This window comes from Procambarus clarkii, chromosome 6 (assembly GCF_040958095.1).
Source record: "Procambarus clarkii isolate CNS0578487 chromosome 6, FALCON_Pclarkii_2.0, whole genome shotgun sequence".
Lineage (NCBI taxonomy): Eukaryota > Metazoa > Arthropoda > Malacostraca > Decapoda > Cambaridae > Procambarus > Procambarus clarkii.
The window spans coordinates 41249758-41267203 of record NC_091155.1 but is presented as its reverse complement, the minus strand read 5'-3'; the positions used below and the strand labels follow the sequence as shown (position 1 = coordinate 41267203).

The 17446-nt window shown below is 40.1% G+C and overlaps 1 long non-coding RNA gene across 2 annotated transcripts in view; it reads right to left on the bottom strand.

Moving 5' to 3' along the window:
* The window catches only part of LOC138354480 (uncharacterized), a 60651-nt gene that overhangs the window by 36800 nt on the left and 6405 nt on the right, over positions 1-17446 (bottom strand). The window contains exons 2-4 of one of the 2 annotated variants that reach the window (XR_011223574.1): positions 9950-10093; positions 7714-7820; positions 7102-7351 (exon numbers count right to left, since the gene is read on the bottom strand). This is a non-coding gene — a long non-coding RNA (uncharacterized lncRNA). Of the gene's footprint in view, positions 1-5996; positions 7352-7713; positions 7821-9949; positions 10094-17446 lie in introns of those variants that run through there. The other variant, XR_011223573.1, reaches the window with a different exon arrangement.

Below are 17446 nucleotides of genomic sequence, written 5' to 3'. Positions count from 1 at the left end.
TTCAATCTTGGCCCTTGTTATTTAACAACAATTGTGAACAAGAATACTACTGTAATAACAAAGAAACATCAAGCAACCCTATATTCCTCGGGCCCATGTGTTTACACTGGGATGGTGAATACGAGACTTACTTATCATTTTTCTCCCACCTAAGAGGCAAGCTCTATTTTATTATTATTAATACATTAGGTACATTTAGCTACCCTAGACTATATGAAGGGGCGTACAGTGTGTCAAAAAGCTAGCTACGTGATGCTAAAAAATCCCCATCACACAGGATGTGGTTAGTCATACAGAGGCATGTGATCAGTAGTCTGCACTGGCAGACTCTGGGTGCATTATGAGGATATCATCAACACGGTGAGTAAGGTAGCAGTGATACTAAAAGTCCCCATCTCACAGGATGGTTAGTCATACAGGGCCATATATTCAGTAGCCTGGACTGGCAAATTTTGGGTGCACTATGAGCAAATCTTCAAATACACGAGTGAATAAAGTAATTACAAAGCTCCAGGTACCTCATGCCAACTGGTCTGAAAGGTCTAATAACTGGGCATTCAGTGATGTAGTGTGGGAGATTATGCTGCATCATGTGTGATGGTATCCGTACAAAGGAGATTCGAGACCCTTTGCTCTGTGCAGCGATTAGGTCATTTATAATTGGTCGTATGAGGTTCTTACTACCGATCAGCCAGGATAAGTTTTCGATTGCTTGAAGAACAGACTTTGAATCCCAAATTATTATTCCTCCTCCATTGTTTTTTAATGTACTGGTAGCTAGTTGTAATGCTGCTAGTTCTACTTGTGTGGAGCTAGCAGACTGTATTAATAACGTAATGATTGGTAGTGATCAGGAAATCGCTTTAAGAAAGGCACTTATGTGTTGTTTTCCGAAGGCAACATTGTTATTGTGTAGTAACCACCTGAAGAAAAATGTTCGACACTATTTAACTGATAATATTGGTTGTACAAACACGGAGAGGATTTGTATCCAAAAGAAAATGTTTTGTAAAACTGGACTAGTAAAAAGTGTTTGTGAGGATTAGTTTGAAAGGGAAATCAACAATCTCATATGTTACTTTTACAAATACCCAAAGTTCAAAGATTATTTTGATAGCCGTTTGACATCTTCTCTCTGGAATTGTGTGTGTGTACCTCACGCAAAAGCCAAAATGGATAAGTTACGGACTAATAACAATTGTGTCACTAAACTACATCCTTAAACTGATTATTGATTGGAAACCCCCAAAACTGCCAGAATTAATTGACAAAGTTTGCAATGTTTCAACACTCCCAAATGCTAGATCTGGGGAGAGCATTACACGGAGAAGGAAATTATATAATATTAACAAATTTAAATAAGTACATTGTTTAAGGGGACATTAGATGAAAAAATTCGCCCAAACACGAATTTTTCTGAAAAATTTCTAAAAATACTACAACGTTCTGGCAACACCGTGGTGCAAACCGTTTAATGTTATGAAAATAAATAACGTAATTAGAGTAAATTTTCCAGCCGCAATTGTCCCAAATCTGGTCCTCGCGGCTCGGGTGCGCTGTAGGGTGATGCGTCATACGTTGTAAGCGTCTAGTATTTCGTAATAGAGTGGAAAATATCTTGTTATGCATATACAAATTATAAATTCACTCATTGGCAACAGTCTTGTGTGAGAAGGAGGGAGGATAAGCCGATCACCTGACTCAGTCACACCCTCTGTGTCTGTGCAGGCGGTCGTATCCCTGACGCGCTCTCACAGATCGTCCTGTAGATCGTAGTTTGTTGTATCTACTGCACAATGGTTAGAGTATCGGACAAGAAGAAAGCTCTAAAGGCAAGAGCTCTACGCGCTAGCCAAGTAAAGAAGGAGCGTAAAGCTGCACTGAGGCAAATCAGGGTTCTCGAGTGAAGATAGAGGAGTGCTCACTGCGAGGAGTATGTCGCTGCCTCCCGCCCCACAACACACACTACCTCGCCTCACTCCCTCACACTCCCAGGCAGCCACACCTCCGGCGGCACCTGCCACGCCTTCTGCGGCACCTGCCACTCAAGATCTTGGACCTGCAACTCCAGACGTTCACGCTCTTGGTGCCGCGGGGCCCAGCACCGCTCTTGGTGCCGCGGGGCCCAGCACCGCTCTTGGTGCCGCGGGGCCCAGCACCGCTCTTGGTGCCGCGGGGCCCAGCACCGCTCTTGGTGCCGCGGGGCCCAGCACCGCTCTTGGTGCCGCGGGGCCCAGCACCGCTCTTGGTGCCGCGGGGCCCAGCACCGCTCTTGGTGCCGCGGGGCCCAGCACCGCTCTTGGTGCCGCGGGGCCCAGCACCGCTCTTGGTGCCGCGGGGCCCAGCACCGCTCTTGGTGCCGCGGGGCCCAGCACCGCTCTTGGTGCCGCGGGGCCCAGCACCGCTCTTGGTGCCGCGGGGCCCAGCACCGCTCTTGGTGCCGCGGGGCCCAGCACCGCTCTTGGTGCCGCGGGGCCCAGCACCGCTCTTGGTGCCGCGGGGCCCAGCACCGCTCTTGGTGCCGCGGGGCCCAGCACCGCTCTTGGTGCCGCGGGGCCCAGCACCGCTCTTGGTGCCGCGGGGCCCAGCACCGCTCTTGGTGCCGCGGGGCCCAGCACCGCTCTTGGTGCCGCGGGGCCCAGCACCGCTCTTGGTGCCGCGGGGCCCAGCACCGCTCTTGGTGCCGCGGGGCCCAGCACCGCTCTTGGTGCCGCGGGGCCCAGCACCGCTCTTGGTGCCGCGGGGCCCAGCACCGCTCTTGGTGCCGCGGGGCCCAGCACCGCTCTTGGTGCCGCGGGGCCCAGCACCGCTCTTGGTGCCGCGGGGCCCAGCACCGCTCTTGGTGCCGCGGGGCCCAGCACCGCTCTTGGTGCCGCGGGGCCCAGCACCGCTCTTGGTGCCGCGGGGCCCAGCACCGCTCTTGGTGCCGCGGGGCCCAGCACCGCTCTTGGTGCCGCGGGGCCCAGCACCGCTCTTGGTGCCGCGGGGCCCAGCACCGCTCTTGGTGCCGCGGGGCCCAGCACCGCTCTTGGTGCCGCGGGGCCCAGCACCGCTCTTGGTGCCGCGGGGCCCAGCACCGCTCTTGGTGCCGCGGGGCCCAGCACCGCTCTTGGTGCCGCGGGGCCCAGCACCGCTCTTGGTGCCGCGGGGCCCAGCACCGCTCTTGGTGCCGCGGGGCCCAGCACCGCTCTTGGTGCCGCGGGGCCCAGCACCGCTCTTGGTGCCGCGGGGCCCAGCACCGCTCTTGGTGCCGCGGGGCCCAGCACCGCTCTTGGTGCCGCGGGGCCCAGCACCGCTCTTGGTGCCGCGGGGCCCAGCACCGCTCTTGGTGCCGCGGGGCCCAGCACCGCTCTTGGTGCCGCGGGGCCCAGCACCGCTCTTGGTGCCGCGGGGCCCAGCACCGCTCTTGGTGCCGCGGGGCCCAGCACCGCTCTTGGTGCCGCAGTACCGCAGGCGGTGCGGATCGGAAGCAGTGATTCCGGTTGGCCTGGCTTTGTCAAGCGCCACGACAGACATCAGATTATTCTTGCCATGTATCGCTAGTATTAGCCACTTAACTACGCGACCTCCAGATATGACACCCCCCAGTGCACAGGAAATAAAATCTCTGGAAAAATTCTTTTCTGTTTTTAAAGTGTCAAAAACCCTTCCCTGAGTAAGGGTATAGTAACAGAAGGTATAGAAGCACAGAACGCTACACAGAGTGGCAAGCCAGATAATGAACTTGGAGGAAACTTAAGGGAGGGAGACATTTGGCGGGTCCGTTATGTGTGGACATAGTTTGTTATGTTTGGACATCAAGTTTGTTCTGACCAGTACTAATTGTTGTATGGCAGTTGCCTGTCGTAGTTGTAGTTCCTTTTTGGTGTGTAGTTGTACCGGCGATTCTGGTATGCAAGGGGGTCTGGCATCCAGTTCCATACATTCTCTATGTTCCTCCTTTTGAAATCTCTTTCGGTTTGGTATAAAATATTTATCGAGCTTCCTCTAAATTCAATATCTTTCTTGCCACTCTTTATGTAGCATTCCGTGCCTTTCACATGAGAGTATGGGCAGCTCAGGTCATAGCATTTTCTGTCCTCGAGTGAGGTTTGGCACGTGTCAGGATGGAAAAACCTACATGTTGATCCAAATCGACACAGTCCTATCCCAAACATATTTAACACTTTCGCGAAACGGCGTTTGAAAAAAAAACTTTCGAGCGGCAACATTTAAAAGTGTATACTCTTGCGACTGTCCTGATGATAATTTTCGATGTACGTATTTCATTTTTGTACCGATGTGCTCGCAATAGAATGTTCTCCTAGAACACAAGTATAAAATGTCACCAAAATATAAGTTAGTCAGCACCAAATAAAAAAATACGTCGATGACTAGCCGTGAGCGCCATACAGCAACGAAATGTTTCTACTATCTTCAGGGTTGCCAACTCCACACTTGTCATACAGGGTTAATTTTGGTATCACTGTAATCGCAATAAAATTCTCTACACAGACATATGCATATAAATATAGAATCAATGTCGCAGCCCACCCACAAGAGTGTGGGAAGTGGCCGAAGTGTTACCCGCGGCGACATATTGGCAAAACCCGCATTGAAAAGTGTATATTCAATTCACTGTTCTGACATTTTTCGATGTACGTATTTCATTTTTGTACCAATGTGTTCGCAATAGAATGTTCTAAAAGTATAAAACGTCGCATAAGGATGCATTCGACCGGCAACATATATAAAAACTACGTCGATCATACTCGTCGTGTCAATAATACAATTGTTTTACCATGATGATTCACTGCCATGCCGTTCTCCCAAATAAGCTCTTCGGCTATTAAAGAAAACGTAAATTTCATGGCAAACATTTCTAAACTATCCCCAAGTAGATCAGATTGAAATTGGAATTTATACAAATATTTATTCTCGTGACGCCCGCCTGAGTCACCCTTGCGGAACCCGAACAAAACTTAGTGACGCACTCGTGTGCCACCGAATGGCGAAAGTTAAAAAAAAATTGGAATGGTGGTAACTGCATTCTAATCCTTTCTTATTACCAGCATATCTATGTATGCATATGTCCTTTACATAAAATTTGCATATGTCTGTCCTGGTTCACAGCACGAGTACTTCATATGTTAGTGTCACTTTGCACTGATATCATTATCTTGACACCTTGAAAATTGGACTAAATCATGAATACATCCCACTGACTATACTAATCTTATAGTATTGGAAATGCTGTTCTTCTATTTAACCTTATATGCATATATTCCTCTAGAGCATTCTATTGAACAATTTGATACTAAAATGAATGAAATGCATGAAAATTGAGGGCACAAAACTGGAAGGAATACAAACATTGGAGTGTTGTGCACTCACAGGTAATGCCCGGCCAACCTTGTGGTATGCTGGGGGAGCCCGCTCGGCACAGCAAAGTGGTAACATCTAAAAGAAATTATGCGCCAATTATGTCGCTGGCACAGTCACAGATACGTCATCATCAGCTGAGCATCATAACCCTTCTGCTGCTTTGTTATTAATAGCCATCAACACCGCCAGGCGTAATAAATCAAATTAAAAAAATTGGCTTTTAAGTGTTCATTTGTTTCCTGATCACAAGAAAAATAATTAAATCGAAGGCGACATATTTTGGCTGCAATAGAGCAGGAAAGTCTGGAAAAATTGAGACGGAGATAGACCAGGCATCCTTTGGCGGTCTGCTCCACCCGCGCTGACAGGCGGGAGTTGCCACACATTATTACCTAATTATTTTTTTCAGAAATATTATTCAATAGTGTAATGTGATATATTTATATAAAATGTGTGAACCAACTGTACAACTAAGCTGGTGTGGTGAGTCAAGACGACAATTGAGGTCATCACACAGTCGGCTGATGCTCCCTCCCTCACTTGCCAACATTCCTCCTCCCACTATTCTGTTTGTGATATTTTTACACTATATACACACATTGTATGTAAGTAGCTATATGTTTTATTCACCATACCTGTACAACTAAGCTGGTATGGTATCCAAACAGTGGCCACAAAAAACTGCTTGACGAGTGACACAGCAGCCAACAGACGACACCACCGCCCTCACGAAAATGACTCCTCCCAACACTCCTTTTGCATTGACTACGCACATTATATACAAGTATCTACATTTATGTTCACCATATGGTTAGTCAAGACAATAACAGGTGGCAACAGTCAACAGTCAATGCTACCTCCCTCCCTCCCTCACCAAGATTACTCCTCTCACCATACTACAGTGCTAATTATAACAACAATTCTGCTATTATCAGAATCCTGGTCATTTCTATCACGGTAATGGGTCTTCTGTAATACTATCATCGCTAAATCATAAGTTACATTTATATGTGATGCTGTGGTCACAGACTGAACAGCAGTGCTGTTAGCTCATGCTGCGTGTGCCAGCCTTGATGGCTCAGTACCGAGGCCCCTCACACCCGAGAATGTTGCCCGGGATTTTTTTTTTAAATGGCATCTGTTTACTAGAGCCCTGAGGAAGCTGATGTGAACCCCGTGTAGCAGCAGGATATTTAAATCGTGTGCAGGACCCTCAATTGCCAATGTGTGACATTCCGTGACAGTTACTCCCACCGCCTATGTAAGTATTGTGCAGCATAAGGACTAAAAGACTGTGTGGAAAAGATATTTTAGAGCCTCAAGTTATTTTACAGAGACAACCAGTGAGGCAAGACTTCAAATTTATAACTGCTGGAAGGAAGTAAATTTTGGAAACTTTAAGACAGGTGTCATGTTCAACTACTCAAGTGCAGAGTGGCAAGTCTTGAAGCAGTGATGCTGAATTTGTGACAAAATTGCTGTGAAGTTTATCCCTAGAGCTGTGTGGGACTTATTGAGGTGATCATCACGTGAGGTCACATTATTGGGGCCAAGGTGTTATGACCCAGTTATGCGAGTCCAGATAATAAATGAGGATTTTAAGTACATTAATGAATACATAATTATAATACACACACACACACACACACACACACACACTACAAATCTAACATAATTTGACACTACGTAAATCAGTAATAACAAAACTTTTGTTGTTGTTAAGACTACTTGTACTACTTGCTCAATATCCAGCTCCTCTTCCGCAGCATTTTGCGTCTGCACCTCTCACATCCGTCAGTGTTTCTTGTAAACTTCTCACATTCTTCCTCAGAAGAATTCTGCCAATTACCAATCTGCAGATTGGTAATGTTATATATGCCAGCATCGTCTTCTATATCCGTTGCCCATGTTGATGAAGAGTGGCATTCAGTAAAGACGCTGTCGAAGTCGGGAGTTCGATGAACATTTCTTTTTTTGCTTCACCACCCTATTATGAAATACAGTATTGTGTTATTATTTCATTTCCATAATACATAAATTATTTTATCCCACTATATTTAAATACTTTTATTAAGTAAAAATCAATTGTATATTACAGAAAATAGCAAAAATCAAGTCTTTATAACACTACAACTCCTGTATTATACACAGCAATTATACAATATATTATACAATATTAAGAGCTAGTGCCCACCACTAATTTAAGATCTCAATAATTTTAAAGAAAACTGAAGATCTACATATTTAGCAGAGGCAAAGCAAATTTACTTTAACTTAGACCTTACATAAATGCTCCCAACGAATACAGGAATAGATTGAATGTTACTACAACAAATATGCAATCTTAACCTTGTATGTGTTTCCACCAATCTTGCTCATTGCTTGCTTCAACATACCAGCAGTGCTTGTCTCAACATCTCTTGCAGCTGCTGCAGATTGTATGTTGACACAGGCTTCTGGAAATTGACAAGCCACCAAGAATTTTACATCAATAAATAAATTACATAAATACATACATACATAAATACACACGGTGGAATACATGCCGTGGAAACAGGAGGCCAGACACAGGATACCGAATGACAGATGAAGTCCTTCATGAAACGCACAGAGAAAGATCTACTAGTTAATATCACGCCAAACCTGTCTCCTGAAGCCCACATGAATAGAACATCTGTGGAGTATGCAAGGCTGGCTAACATCAGAACTGCTTTCAGGAACCTGTGTAAGGAATCCTTCAGAACCTTCCATACCACATATGTAAGACCAATCCTGGAGTATGCGGCCCCAGCATGGAGCCCGTACCTTGTCAAGCACAGGACTAAGCTGGAAAAAGTTAAAGTTCAGAGGTATGCCACTAAGCCAGTCCCAGAACTAAGAGTTACGAGAGAACCAAGAACTAAGGCAATGCGAAATGCACCTCACGTCGCTGGAAGACAGAAGAGCTCGTCGAGACATGAGCACCACCTACAGAATTCTAAGAGGAATTGACAAGGTAGATAAATTGTTTAACTTAGGAGTACGCGAACATGAGGGACACAAGTGGAATCAGTCCCCCCAAGTGAGCCACAGGGATGTTAGAAAGAACTTTTTCAGTGTCAGTAGTTAACAGATGGAATACATTAGGCAGTAATGTGGTGGAAGCAGACTCAATAAACAGTTTATAATGTAGATATGATAGAGCCCAGTAGGCTCAGGAACCTGTACACCTGTTGATACAGTACCAAAGAGCTCAACCCCCGCAAGCACAACTACACGAGTTCATAAATACTGTACATACAAATACACAAATATATACACAAATTACATACATAATTACATACATAATTACATACATAAATTACATACATAAATTACATACATAATTACATACATAATTACATACATAATTACATACATAATTACATACATAATTACATACATAATTACATACATAATTACATACATAATTACATACATAATTACATACATAATTACATACATAATTACATACATAAATTACATACATAAATTACATACATAATTACATACATAATTACATACATAATTACATACATAATTACATACATAATTACATACATAATTACATACATAAATTACATACATAATTACATACATAATTACATACATAATTACATACATAATTACATACATAATTACATACATAAATTACATACATAATTACATACATAATTACATACATAATTACATACATAATTACATACATAATTACATACATAATTACATACATAATTACATACATAATTACATACATAATTACATACATAATTACATACATAATTACATACATAATTACATACATAAATTACATACATAAATTACATACATAAATTACATACATAAATTACATACATAAATTACATACATAATTACATACATAAATTACATACATAATTACATACATAAATTACATACATAAATTACATACATAAATTACATACATAATTACATACATAATTACATACATAATTACATACATAATTACATACATAATTACATACATAATTACATACATAATTACATACACAAATTACATACATAAATTACATACATAATTACATACATAAACATTTATAATTTCCTAATGTAATAATTAAATACTAGTAAAATATTCCCCACAAACCGCTCCAAATATCAAATAATTGCAATAACATTTTAAGTGTACTGGAACTTGAAACAATCAATCCTGTGCCCTAAACAAATTAGATAAGAGATTAAATATTTATAAGCAAGTCTTATCATATCTTTATATATTAACTATCAGCTGGCCTGAAAGACTTTACAAATCCTGGACAGTGTTAAGTGGTGAAGGAAAAATTTTCTTCCAGGATTGAGATCTCTTCTTGTGTTTTTGCCATACGTTTTTTCATTATTGTAACTTCATCGAAGACATCCCCTGATGTCACTTTTGACAGATCCTTCATTATGTAGTTCACTTTCTGTTACTGACAAATATAAAACAAAATTGTGAAAAATCATTTACTTTTGTATAACATGTAAAATGTGCATACCTAGTATAATGTAATTTTATCTAATAATTAAAACTTCATAACTCTATACTTACTAAATTGTTCAAAATGAGAGCTTGCAATCCTTCCACTAGCCTGCAAATTTTCTTTTTAATTATTTTGCAGACTAAAAGATCTATGGAAGCATTTTCTTTTTTAGTTCAAAGCCAAGATTCTCTGAAGTCTGTGAGCCAGTGTCTCTGAAATTAATATAGAAATATTTAAAACAAATAAATCAAATACAATTCAATTCCAGACAATAACAGATTACTGTTGTACACGTTTTGCTAATATGGGGTATTATTAATCCATTCCCAGAGACGGCTCGTAAACCGAAGCGAATTTCCCAGTAAGAAATAATGGAAAATGCCATTATCAAATAGTGTATAATGCCATTATAATATGCCATTATAGACCCAAATCTTTATTACAAAAGTATGTACAAGTTAAGTAATAACTTTATAGATAACTCCTGATGGCATATGGAAGACAGTAAGGAGGGGAGGGAGGAGGAGAGGTGTTACTGTTTGGAAGGGGAGTCCTCTTCCATTATAACATCAGGCAGTGACAATTTCTCTGGGGTACATTCTCTGGCATGTTTTGCCTGCATACCACTAGGACTTGCTTCTGGCTCACTGCTTGATTTTCTCACTAGAAATCGTTCCATTGAAGATTGTTTTTCCCTTCTTTGTAACGCTTGTCTGTAGCGAGACATCACATTGTCATTAACAAGATCAATGCAACGGCCTGTTTAGCTTTATCTGGGTGATTCTTTTCAGCAAAACTTTGCAGTTCTTCCCATACTGCACACATTTTCTTAATGAGGAAGGGACATCCTTTACAGCCTCCTCTTCCTCCATGAAGATTTGCTGTACTGCCTAGTTCAACAACACGTGTACCATTTTTATGTTTACAAATGGTCTCTGTTTCCTCTATGGTCATTCCCACATGTGTCTTCTTGCCTTGAACCTTACCACTAGCTTTCTTGTGACCCCATGGTGAGATATTTAACAAATTTTCTGTTCAAAAACCCAAAAATCCCAAAAAACTGTAAATCCTTGCAAAGAATTCAGTCACTAGGCGGGAGCCACTGGTAAACTGTGGCACCCTAGGTCGGCCACACGCGTATCAACAAGCTTGTTTCCCCGAGGTAAAGTTTGTAACCCGATTAAAATTTTCCGAACAAATCAAGCTCATAACCCGAAGAGTTCATAAAGAGGCATTCGTAAGCTGAGGGACCACTGTAATCAAATGCAAAGTTCATAAACCAGTGTAAATATATGTACAGTACAGTGGTACCTTGGAACACAAGTGTCCCTGTATGCGAGTTTTTCTAAATACGAGCCGGATTTCCTCAGAAAATATGTCTCGGAAGGCAAGGGTTACATCGAAACGCGAGTTTGTTGATACGCGTTCACGCCGACTTGGCACGTGGTGGTACGGCAATCGTCGCCCCTCCGCCCCTCAGTTTACCATTGTCTCGTGCCCAGTGACTATCCCTCCTGAATTCTTCACAAGGATTTACAGTTTTGTCGGTTTTTTGGCCATTTGAGCATAAAAGTTGTTATTATATATCTCGCCATGGGTCTCAAGAAAGCCATTGGTAAGGTTCAACCTAAGAAAATAGTTGTAAGTAGAGACAGTAGAGGATGTTCCTTCCTCATTAAGAAAATGTGTGAAGTATGGGAAGAACTGCAAAGTTTTGTTGAAACACTCACCCAGATAAAGCTGTAGCAGGCCGTTGCATTGACCTTTTAAATGACTGTGATGTCTTACTACAGACAAGTGTTAAAATGTAGGGAAAAACAAAGTGTCTTTAGACAGATTCTTAGTAAGAAACAAGTCCTAGTGGTATGCAGGCAAAATGTGCCAGTGTGCATACCAGAAAGGTGAGCACACTGCCTGATGTGATAATGGAAGGAGAGTCTCCTCCTCCCCCTCCTCACCATCTTCCATACGCCTACAGCATTCAACAGCAAGGTAAGTAATAACTTGAATATAGCTTTATTTAGGTTTATTTAGATGAATTAGGTATAAAAATTAATTTGATGCGAGGTTTTTGAGGAACGGATTAATTCATTTCCCATTATTTCTTATGGGGAAATTAGCTTCGGAATACGAGCCGTCTCCAAGAACGGATTAAACTCTTAAACTGAGGTACCTCTATATTTACATTAAGTGTATTTACATTAAGTGTAAATAGTGTAGCATTGATTATGAAGAGAAGAGAAATTACATATAAACACGAAGTGTCTCATGTCACAAGTATCTAACCTCTACCTCTGCATGGTAATTTGTTCTGTAATGAATAGCAAATGCTTTAGAATTGTATAGAAAATAACTACCAATTATATATACTTGTATATCAAATACAGTGGAAACTCTGTATGGGTCGACGAGCACAGGGATTCTGCTGGGGGTGGGGTAAGGCACCCTTAGTTTACTACTGTATTCCGCCTCGTGACAACTGATATTTTTGTGAAGAATTTTATTGTTTTCCTGCTTTTTTGGTTTCTGAACATTAAAGTTCTTATTACATAGCATGCCATTGGTAAAGTTCAACCTAAGAAAATAGTTGAGTAGAGGATGTCCCTTCATCATTAAGAAAATGTGTGTAGCATAGGAAGAACTACAAAATTTTGCTGAAAAAACTCACCCAAATAAAGCTGTAACAGACAGTTGCATTAACCTTTTTAATGACAATGTGATGTCTGTAGTGAGACAGTGTTAAAATGTAGGGAAAAGACTTTGGAATCCTTAGACAGATTCTTAGTAAGACAAGCCAGCAATGAGCCACAACCAGGTCCTAATGGTATGCCTGCAAAACTAGGAGAGTACCCCAGAAATGTCATCACTGCCTGATGTTATATTGGAAGGAGACTTCCCTTCCAAACACTAACATCTCCTTCCCCCCTCCTCACTGCTTTTCATATACCTATATAGTAAAAAATGAGTAGTATTCTGTATACACTGTACTTTTACATTAATAATTTTGAGTGGGTAGACCCAAAGTTCACCAGGACGTCTGTTGTGCTGCGGTACTTGCAGAAACCAAATTGAGAAGGGGAGAGGTGGTGGTGTTCTAAGAACCACACCAGACAAACGTTAACCATACGTTCAAAGAGTTTGCAGACAACTTGTGAGGGCAATAGGGTGGTAGTCCTTAGGAAAATCAAGATCTGTCTTCCAGAGTCAGCCTTCTTGACCAGGAAATAATGTCTTAGTGAAGCACAGTCAATCACAGTGAGAGGGTGTGTGTTAGCTGAGCTACAATTGTGGTATCATAGTAATAGAAGGTGTAGTGAAGGAACTGATGAATCTATGTGGAGCTGAGGACAGAGGTGGATTCCCTGCGGGACAAGCTACAACAGATGCAGGAGCTAAAACATATGAAACAATGTCAAGAGGAAGCAAAGGGGTCTTAAGAAGACTAATAAGGGCACCTACAGATGTCCTAAGGACTTTAACTCATTCACCATGTAGGAAGACGAGTGCTGTGGGGAGCCTGCAGTTCGCTCGAAAGGGAAGGCAATGAAGGGAGCGCAGGTCCCTTAAGGGGGCATATACCCATAAATTAAAAGTTGTTCAATTTGCTTATAATTTTTTTTATGAAATGGTTATAGAAAGGGCTGCAACTGGTCCAAGTTTCACCATCACACCCTAAACAGAAAAGGAGAAAAAAAATACACAACGTATTATGCAACGAATGTTCAACATTCTCAAATAATCTCAGGGAACACATGTGTCAACTAAAATGTCTACTATGTGCTGTAGAAGCACAAACTCTTGTAATAATTGTAATATGTATGTGCAATATATTTATATGTAAAATTTTTTTTTTTCTTATTTTTTGGACATTTTTTTTTTCTCGTTTGTTATCAAGGGATTTGCATGAAACGTGCACACCTTGCTCAATGGATGCCTATCTGCAAGGGTGCCAATTATGAACGAAATCTGTCGAAGTCAAGCTCAGCTACAGGTGGCCGAACTTGGATCTTTATTTTACTCTGGAAAGTAATTTACACCTTCAAATTACTTCAGAGCTTTCATTTATTAATCAATTTACATGCAAATTACACCTTATATGTAGCGTTTGTGCTTCTACAGACTCTAGTAGACATTTTAGTCCAAAGTCTATTTGTTGATTTTATAAAAATTTATAAACATCATATATTGCATATTTTTGGAAGGGTAACTTTGAATAATATTATTGCACTAAACACTTTTTTGATAAAACTGATCACTACAATCCTTTATTATGTGCTACATTTAATATCTGAGTGTTATAGAAATGATTTTAGTCGACACATGTGTTCCCTGAAATTATTTGAAAATGTTGAAAATTCGTTGCATAATACGTTGTGTATTTTTTTTCTCCTTTTCTGTTTAGGGTGTGATGCTGAAATTTGGACCAGTTGCAGCCCTTTCCATAACCATTTCATAAATAAATTTATAAACAAATTGAACAATATTTACGAAACCCGTAATAAGCCCCCTTAAATAGTGCAAAACATACATAATTGGGCATAACATCAGTTTCTCAAACTTGCACAAACACTTTCCAATTTTTTTGTGCATAATCAACTAGCAAATGCTCCAACTTTATCTAAATGATCACCAACGTAACTTGAAAAACAAGAAAATCAAAAACATTTTTAAAATTGAAAATTTCAGATTTTCAAATCAGATTAAAAAACAAAATATCACCAATTGTTCATTTGGTGTTATTATGCTCCCAGAATAGCATATGATCTTCATTTTCATCAAATTAGAATATAGGATTTCAGTATAGTTTACTGTAAAAAATTGTCAATATGACATTTGAAATATGCAGCAAATTTAGACAAAATTTATAACTCCAAACATTTAGGGTTAATGAAAAAGCCATTTTAGAGAGATTGTATAATAAACAGCTGTGCACACTATGTAAAGATGGTGAGAATCAGTCAAACAATTTTTTTTATACTCAAAAATGAAATTCTAATAGATCTAATTGAAGTTGAAGTTATCGACAATGAATAAGGTAGTTCTAATTCATAAATTTACTTGTAAGTTTTAATAAACATTGTTTGGCATTTGTACTCGAATATGTGAAAGTTGAAGGTCAATGTGTTGAAATGAAATCAATACAAAATAGTCCCCCAAAAAAACTAAATATATGGATACTGTAATTATAATAATTATAATGATTTAGGGAATATATTTAGGGTATACTTTATATAAGTGAAAAGCCCTAATCTGGTCCCTAATCCTCAAAACAACCTAAAGAGACAAAATAGTTTGAAATCTGAAAAATTCAGCCCAAACAAATTCAAAGTCCAAAGTCCTGCGAGTTGTGACAGATTTATTTGTTGACCAATTTCATTCTATCTCCACATAGTTAGGAATAGGTTTGCACTCCAGAATGTAAACGTTACAACAAAATCAGATAATAAACAGAAAAAATTAAAAAAAAATTCCTCTAACAAAAATATTTTGATATTTAACAAAATAAAGCATAATAACATATTTAGTCATTATTTGTGTTATAATGTATTACTCAGCAATACTATAAAGGCACCAGCTGCATATCCACTTTGTGGACACTTACTACTGTACTACAGTACTGTATTATTCTTTGTGTCTGACAGGTGCATATGACTGCATTATCCATCAGTTTCAGTTAACAGGAGCTGTTCTCCCTATCAACAAAATGCTCTTTTTTAAAACAAATTGTCTAAAATCAATTTATGAAAATATTTTGATGAAAGTTTCATGATTAAGTCAATAAGTTGGAGGCTTATTTAACATTAAGTAATTTTTACATAATTTGAATATTTTCCACTTCCCAGCCCGTTCTGCATTGTTTAAGGGGTTTAAGGTGCTCAGAAAGTAAAGGAAGTACCGAAGCAAATTTTGGTTGTGGGAGATTCCCAGGCGAGGTACAGTATTTGGATAGAACTTTTTGGGACAGATGGGGAAAACAGGTAAAGGGTTTGCTATCCAGGAGTTTGAATTGGTGATATTGTTAACAACATGAATGATATTATGGCTGGAAATAAGAACAACTCATTATTTGTATCAGTGTTGGTGGAAATGTAGGACGAGTTAGGAGTGAGACACCGATACAGAGGTTTAAGACAGTCACGGAATTAGTTAAGAGCAAGGGAGGAATCTCGATCATATGTGGCATTGTTCCAAGAAAGGGAGTTTGAAATGAACAGTCGTTGAGAGCATTTTAGAAGATGAGATGTCAATTGCCGACTGGACAAATATTGCAAATCAAATGCAATATCATTCATATGTAACTAGGAACCCTTCTATGGCAGAAATGACATGTATGCTCAGGATGGGGTGCATCTATCTAGGGCTGAGGTTACTGTTGCCAACTCGATGGAACCTGTGGTTGGAGTTTAAACTGTTAGTATAGTAGTATGGGAATTGATATGGAGAAAGGAAGTAATAAAAGTGTGTTTGTGGGGGAAGCAAATTGGAAAAATGAACAGGGAAAGAGAAGGGCCACAAAATAACATTACACTTAAGGTATACAGTATAACACGAACAGTAGGAGTCTAAAAACAAAAACTATTTAAATGCTCTTGTCTGCACTGAAAAAGAGATATTATTGCACTTACCAAAACATAGATGGAATGTAGAAAATAGAGAACAATTACCCAAATATCAAACGGATTTAAACTATTTCACAGAGATATAAAGACGAGGAGGGGGAGTAGCCATATGTTAGGGGAAAAACCTGAAATAGTCTCAAAAAAGGAATCAAAACCGAGCCACAGAAACTATCTGGCTAGAATTAAACGAAAAAGCTAAAAATCTTATAGTTATATACAGGCATATATGGGATGAAATATCTAGAGCATCTAGGTCCAACTGTATTTGTCATGGGTGACTAATTTTAGAGGAAAAAACTGGATTAATAGAACAGGGAATAATGAAGCTGAAGATTTTCTTTGACAATTGCCTTTTTAACCCCTGCATTGTGCACCTGTTTTTAGCAAAAAAAATTCATAGTGCAATTATTAAAAAAATATTTTTTTATAAATGTTCAGGCAAAGTTAATGTCAAAAGGTTTCCAAACTCAACTATTTCCATTTAAAAACACAAGTGACGAAAACATTAAAACACCCTAATTAAAAAAAACGGACATCTCTCAAAACAGCATTTGTTGTTTGGCACAATGCAGTGGTTAAGCAATACATTAAGGTACCAACAACGGAAAATAATATTTTAGATTTAAGTGTTAACTAACAGGGAAACAAATTAATGAAATCCAAATAAGGAGTGAGCTAAGAAACAGTGATCACAAAGAAATCAGATACAAATGGAATAGATTTTTAAGAGAAAATTTTGTTAAAGTGCCAGTTTGACCAGACCACACACTAGGTGAAGTGACGACGACGTTTCAGTCCATCCTGGACCATTCTCAAGTCGAGTGTGATGAGAGACAGGCAATAAATAGGCAAGAGGGGTGAAGAGCAAAGGTGTAGTAGAGGGGATAATAGGATAGGAAAACGAACTGCAGAGGGCCTATTGTCCCATGCGAGGCAGCTCCTATT